The sequence below is a fragment of the Ailuropoda melanoleuca genome, chromosome 16 (assembly GCF_002007445.2).
Source record: "Ailuropoda melanoleuca isolate Jingjing chromosome 16, ASM200744v2, whole genome shotgun sequence".
NCBI lineage: Eukaryota > Metazoa > Chordata > Mammalia > Carnivora > Ursidae > Ailuropoda > Ailuropoda melanoleuca.
The window spans coordinates 46,151,483-46,158,689 of NC_048233.1; the positions used below are offsets into that span (position 1 = coordinate 46,151,483).

Genomic DNA, 7,207 nt, shown 5'->3' on the forward strand with positions numbered 1-7,207 from the left:
ACTGGCTGTCTCTATCTCTATCGAATAAATAAAATCTTTTTTTAAAAAAAAAAGTATATGGGTAGGTCTTAAGGCAGAAGAGACCTTGACATGTTTGAGGAACTGGGAGAGATTTTGTGTGGCCAGTGGGACACAACTGACTCAAATTGAGGTTAGTAAGATAGGCTAGAGGATGCCTGGGTGGCTCAGTTGGTTAAGCATCTACCTTCAGCTCAAGTCATGATCCCAGGGTCCTGGGATTGAGCCCCACATCAACCTCCTTGCTCAGCGAGGAGCCTGCTTCTCCTCTCCCTCTGCTGCTCCCCCTGTTTGTGCTCTCTCTCTGTCAAATAAATAAATAAAATCTTAAAGAAAGAAAGAAAGAGACTAGATCACATAAGTTGGTCAAATTAAGAATTTTAGGTTTTATTCTAAAAGCAATGAAAAATCAATAAATTCATTAAACTGCTTTAAATTAGAGAGAAGGTATAGTTTCAGAGCAGGAAAATCATTGACAGGTTTTCATTTTTTAATAGATCATTTTGGAGGTGGGACTTCCAGAATGGCAAAGAGCTCAGTGGACCCTCTCCACAGCAAAACAACAATTTAACTGGAGAAAATTAGTTTAAGAAAACAACAATTCAGAGTCTCTGGAAATTGTCCTTAGGACATACAGCAAATGGAGAAACATTCATTTAAGAAAATTTATTAAATCTTGGTAAAAATATTGAGCCACCATTCACTCCTTTACTCATTCCCAACACCATGTTATATACGCTGAACCCCAGGTTTTCAAACTCACACAGAGAAACACCTGTCAAGAAGCAGTCCGGAAAATGAGGCAACCCTCTGCCTGCATTTCCCAGTCTGGAATCATAGGTTCGGCCCAGCTAAGGGCATGCTGCTGGGGTTTCTCATCCACCACTGCTGTCCTCCTCCTCTCCCCAACCCTGTATTGCAGAAGCTCTATTCTAGGCAGGCATAGCCAAGAGGACCAGACTCCCTTTTTCTATCCAGCACCCACTCACAGAATAGAAACTCTGCCCCAAGCATGAAAGGCTGAGCATACTGGGGCTCCATTCACCTCCCACATTCACCCAACTACATGTACTCCACAGGCAGAATTCCCACGTCTGGAGGGTCGAGCTACAAAGACAAGGGATTGACTCTCCCCCATCCCCCAGCCCCCGGCCCCAGTATCCTCTCAGACAGCCGGGTGTCACCAAAATAAAAGTAGACCTCTATCCCCAATTCCAGCACAGTGGCCCAGGGGTTATGCCCAGGGGGAGAGGCAGAGTGTGGGATAAAGAACTCCGCAGGTCTGCGTAAGGGAACTGAGTGTTTGGAACAGAGTGGAGAACGCCATGCCTAAGAAGGTGGTTGAAAATCACGAAGATCAGGTGGAGAAAATGAAGAGGAAGCTGGTAACTCCATTGCACGAGCCCAAGAGCAGAGCAGACGGAGGTTTAATGGGGAGTGCCATGGAAAGAGCCAGAAAGAGGCCTCTGGGATCATAATCAACGCTGGTGTCAGGAAGGCTGTGTGCATGGGCACCGTTGCACCCCTGCAGGAGCAACTGAAAGTAGACATGTGGCAGACCGGAAGGCATTCCCCCAATCACCCATAGACCCATCAACACAGGGTGAAGCTTCGACAGAACAAGGGGAGTTAATAAAACACCTGCCCGGACGTGGAATGCACAGTAAGCTGCTCTGCCCCAGAGACAACTCCTAAGAAGTCAAGCTTGAAAATAAAATCACACTCACCCTGGCAATCTGGAAGAATGTGTGGTGCACCTGACAACACCCTCCCAGGACTGACCTGAGAAGGAATTTCTAAGTTACCTGTCCCTGGCTGCATGTGGTAGAAAAACGTAAGCTTCCTGAATTGTGATAGATTACAAACCACACATATTAGTAAAAGGTTAAAAAAAAAAAGTCTAAGTGGCTAAGGGAAATAAAGCACAACCTTTGACCAATAAGTGACTTACGGTGGCCAAGACATGATCCTTAGGAATCCGTGCTAAAAGATAAAAACCAGGGGTGGGAGGTGGGAGAACCTGAGTAGGGAAATTAAAGGCTCCACTGTACAGGGAAATATAAACTTAGCACAATTAGTTCAGCCAACTCACTAAAGAAATAAACAAACAAGCAAAGAAAAATAAACAATGACTCCCTGGAAAGGGGAAAATAAGTACCCAAACTGCTACAATGTAAGATCTAAAATGTCTAGTTTTCAACAGAAAACTATAAGATGTGAAAAGAAACAGGAAAGTGTCACCCCATATATAGGGAAAATGGCAGGCAATAAAATCTGCCATTCGAAGAGGAACAGACGGTAGAATTAGCAGACAAAACTTCAAAGCAGTTATAACAAGTATGTTCCAAGAACTAAAGGAAACCACAATTAAAGAATTAAAGGAAAGTATGATGACAATGTCTCATCAAGAAAAGAATATCAGTAAAGAAATTACTTAAAAGAATCATTGGAATTCTGGAGTTGAAATGTAACACTTTAAGTAACAATAAGCAAAGTGATGAATTGCATAGAGTTCCTCAATAGTGGGTTTGAACTGGCAGAAGAAAAATTGGCAGAAATATTAATGGAAATTATACAATCTGAGGGCACCTGGGTAGTTCAGTCAGTTAAGCATCTGACCCTTGATTCTGGCTCAGGTCATGATCTCAAGGTCATGATATCCAGCCCCGCATCAGGCTCCATGCTCAACAGGGAGTCTGCTTGAGATTCTTTCTCTCCCTCTCCCTCTGCTCCTCCTCCCTCTCTAAAATAATAATAATTAAAAAAGAAATTATACAATCTGAAGAACACAGAAGAAAAAGGAAGAAAATTAACAGAGTCTCAAAGACTCTTTAAGTGCACCATCATATATGTAATAAAAGTATCAGAGAGGAGGGAAAGAAAGGGACAGAAAAAATTATTCAGAAAATTAATGGCAAAAATTTTCCCAACTTTGCTGACAAATACTAACCTATGCATCCGAGAAGCTCAACAAACTTCAGTAAGATAAACACAAACAGATACTTATTTAAACACATCATAGTCAAAAGGCAAAGACAAAGAGAAAATCCCAAAAGTAGGAAGAGAAAATGTACTGGGCATGTACAGTTGACCTTTAAACAACACAGGTTTGAACTGCATGGGCCCACTTAATCATAGATTTTTAAAATAAATACAGTATCATACTCTAAATGTATTTTCTCTGCCTTAGGATTTTCTTAATTACATTTTCTTTTTGCTAGCTTATTTTATTGTAAGAATACAGTATATAATACATATAACATACAGAATATGTGTTAATCGTGTTATTAGTAAGGCTTGGCAGTCAACAATGGGCTATTCAGTGTTAAGTTTTGTGGGACTCAAAAGTTATATGTGGCTAAACAACCAAAGGGTCAATAAAGAAATCAAAGAGGAAATTTTTTAAAATACATGGAGACAAACAAAAATGAAAACACAACAGTCCAAAATCTTTGGGATGCCGCAAAAGCAGTTCTAAGAAGGAAATGTATGGCGCTTATGGTGCTGTGGGCCTATCTCAAGAAACAAGAAAAATTTCAAATGGACAATCTAACCTTACACCTAGGAGGAGCCAGACAGAGAAAAACAAAGCCCAAAGCTAGTAGAAAGAAGGAAATAATAAAGATTAGAGTGGAAATAAATGACAGACTAAGGAAAAAAAAATAGAAAAGATAACGCAATCAAGAGCTGGTTCTTTGAAAAGTTAAAGTTGATAACTTTTAACCAGACTCACCAAGAAAAAAGAGAGAGGACACAAATAAATAAAATCAGAAATTAAGGAGGAGAAATAACAACCAACACCACATAAATAAAAGAATTATAAGAGTATTATGAAAAATTATAAGCTGACATATTGGACAACCTAGAAGGAATGGGTAAATTCCTAGAAACATATAATCTTCTAAAACTGAATCAGGAAGAAATAGAAAAATCTGAACAGACCAATTACTAGTAACAAAATTGAGTCAGTAATCAAAAAACTCCCAACAACCGAAGTCCAGGAGCAGATGGCTTCATAAGTGAATTCTACCAAACATTTAAAGAAGAGTTAATAGCTGTTCTTCTCAAACTATTCCAAAAAAGGAAAACTTCCAAACTTATTCTATTAGGCCAGAATTATCCTGATATCAAAACCAGACAAAGATACTACAAAAAAAAGAAAACTACAGGTATCTCTGATACACAGAGATGCAAAACTCCTCAACAAAATATTAGCAAACTGAATTCAACAATACATTAAAAAGATCATTCGCCACAATCAACTAGGATTTATTCCAGTTACACAAGTGTTCTTCAGCATTCGCAATCAAACAACATGATACATCCCATTAAGAGGGGGAGCGATAAAGACCATATGATCATCTCAATAGATGCAGAAAAAGCATTTGACAAAATTCAACATCTATTCATGGTAAAATCTCTCAACAAAGTTGGTAGAAAGGGAACATATGTCAATATAATAAAGGCCTTATGTAATAAATTCACAGCTAAAATTATGCTCAATGGTGAAAAGCTGAAATCTTTTCCTCTAAGATCAGGAATAAGACAAGGAAGTCTACCATTTTTATTTTATTTTTATTTTTATTTTACATAGTGCTGGAAGTCAGCCACAACAATCAGACAAGAAAAATAAATAAAAGACATCCAAATTGGTAAAGAAGAAGTAAAATGGTCACTATTTGCAGATGACATGGTATATAGATAACCCTAAAGGCTCCATCAAAGACTATTTGAACTAATTAAGGAATTTAGTAAATTTGCAGGATACAAAATCAATATTCAAAAAGCTATTGCATTTCAGGGCACCGGGGTGGCTCAGTTGGTTAAGCATCTGCTTCTGGCTCAGGTCATGATCCCAGTGTTAAGGATTAAGCCCCACAATGGGCTCCTGCTCAAAGGGGAGTTTTCTTCTCCCTCTCCTTCTGCCCTTCTACCCCACTCATTCCCTCTCTCTCTCTCAAATAAATAAATAATGAGTGACCTGACTCATGTCTGCTGGTTGAATGTGCCTGTCCGCTATTTAAATGTAGTGCTCGCCTTCCCGATGTGAGCAATTTGCTAACCTGCCTGTGATGGGGCAGGTGTAAGGACATAGCCTTAGTGTCTGCACAAAAAAATCAGTCTCAGAGGGGCTCACCAAACTTGTCTGATGATGGGGGAGCTGCTCCCAATGGTGGGGAGCAGGTAGTCCCCTGAAAGGGGGACCAGACATGTGAGGTGGTTGGACAAGACTCCCAACTTCTTGTCTGGGGAGATGTAGACCTGGACCTGGAAGCTTACACCCTTGGATTCAAGGCTGGGGCCTAAGCAAGCTCCTTCTTCTTCCAGAGGTCCTCTTTCCCCTTCCCTGACCATTGGGCTGGACCTGATTCCTGACCTGGGGGAGTTCGAGGGTGAGCCCTCCTAGGAATACCAGGGGTTTCCTGAGGACCTTGTCAGCAGGGTGCCCAGTAGCCTTGAGGGAGGACCCTACAGGAGGTGGAGACAGCTCTGTGGGGGCCGGTGACATCCCACTCAAAACAAAATGGGGCCGGTGGCCGGCCCTGCTGGTTCTACCCAGACTGTAGGGCATAGAAACAAAGGCTGTGCCCCAAGGTGCTCTGCTCTTGGCAGGTGGGGACAGGACCTGGGGGTTTGCCCGGGAGCTCAGCGCAAGGGGAGTGTTCCTGGCTCCAGCATGCTAGAGCCCATGTGGGGCTGCATGGGCTTCCAACCTCTTAAGCCTTAGGCACCCCTTTGTAAGATGGGGTGCTGACGGCCCCCATCTCTAAAAACAGAAGGTAGGGAGGCCCCATGGGCAGACTCACTCAGGAGAGGCCAGGAGAGTGGCTGTTGCTTAAAGCAGCCCAGGGCCTGCCCCTTGAAGAAGGTACACAGGTCAATGGCCCTCAGCTTCAGGGTCCTGCTGCCAGCCTCTGACAGTGACCCTCCTCTCACCTTGTCCCCTGTCCCTGTAGCTATGTGGTCTTCCTGGAGCTGTTCCTGCAGACGGCGAAGAAGCACTTCATGGTGGGACACAGGGTCACCTACTAGGTCTTCACTGACCAGCTGGCTGCTGTGCCCCGTGTGCCCCTCTGGGAGGGCCGCAGGGCGGTGGTCCTTATGGTGGACACAGTGTCACCTTGTACATCTTCAGCAATCAGCCAGCTGCCATACCCGTGTGCCCCTCCGTGAGGGCCAGTGGGTGGTGGTCCTCAAGGTCTGCGGTGCCTCATGGTGGACACAGGGTCACCTAGTACGTCTTCAACCACCAGCCAGCTGCCATGCCCGTGTGCCCCTCCGTGAGGGCCAGTGGGTGGTGCTCCTCATGGCGGACACAGGGTCACCTAGTACGCCTTCACCAACCACCAGTTGCCAGGCCTGTGTGTCTCTCCGGGAAGGCTGGAGGGTGGTGGTCCTCGAGGTCCATGGCGCCCCGCGCTGGCAGGATGTGTCCATGCAGTACATGGCGATGATCAGCCGCTTCTGTGAGCAGCGCTTCCTTCGTGAGGTGGACGACCTGGTGTGCGCGGATGTGGACATGACGTTCCATGACCACGTGGGTGTGGAGATCCTGTCCCCCCTTTGTCACCCTGTACCCCAGGTTCTACTGGGTGGCCAGTGAGAACTTCAGCTACGTGCGCCTACGTGCTTCAGCTACGTGCGCCTGCCACAATCCCAGGCCCACATCCCCAGGGACCAGGGCAACTTTTACTATATGGGGGCCTTTTTGGGGGGGTCAGTGGTGGGGGTTCACTGACTGACATTGGCCTGTCACCAGGCAATGGGGGTCGACCTGGCCAATGGGATGGAGGCCATGTGGCCGGACGAGAACCACCTGAACCACAAGCCCACCAAGCCCCAGAGGCCACGTGGGACCTGAGGCTGCTAGGCTGCCCTCCCCCCACCCGGGTCATGAAGATTCGGGCAGTGCCCTAGAATCACCAGGACATCCAGTACGCATGAGGGGGTCGCCCTGTCTCCGTCAGGGTTGCCTCTCTGAGTGGAGCCATAAGAGCATGTTCCTTCTTCTGTCCCCTCGACTGTGGAGTCCAGCACTGCCCACTTGGGCATGTCCAGGGCCCCTAGCCGCCCCCATGCACAGGAGGCCTGCCTGGGGCACAAGTTCCTTTCTTTGTGGTCAGTGCATTTCAATCATTTCTGGGTCATTTGCAGCTGTGAACGGTTCCAGTTTTATGTTGAATGTTTT

General features: G+C 45.2%; 1 pseudogene; it reads left to right on the forward strand.

Moving 5' to 3' along the window:
- Positions 1-1,343: 1,343 nt before the first annotated feature.
- Positions 1,344-6,880, forward strand: LOC117796598 (annotated as a pseudogene).
- The last annotated feature ends 327 nt before the right edge of the window (positions 6,881-7,207 follow it).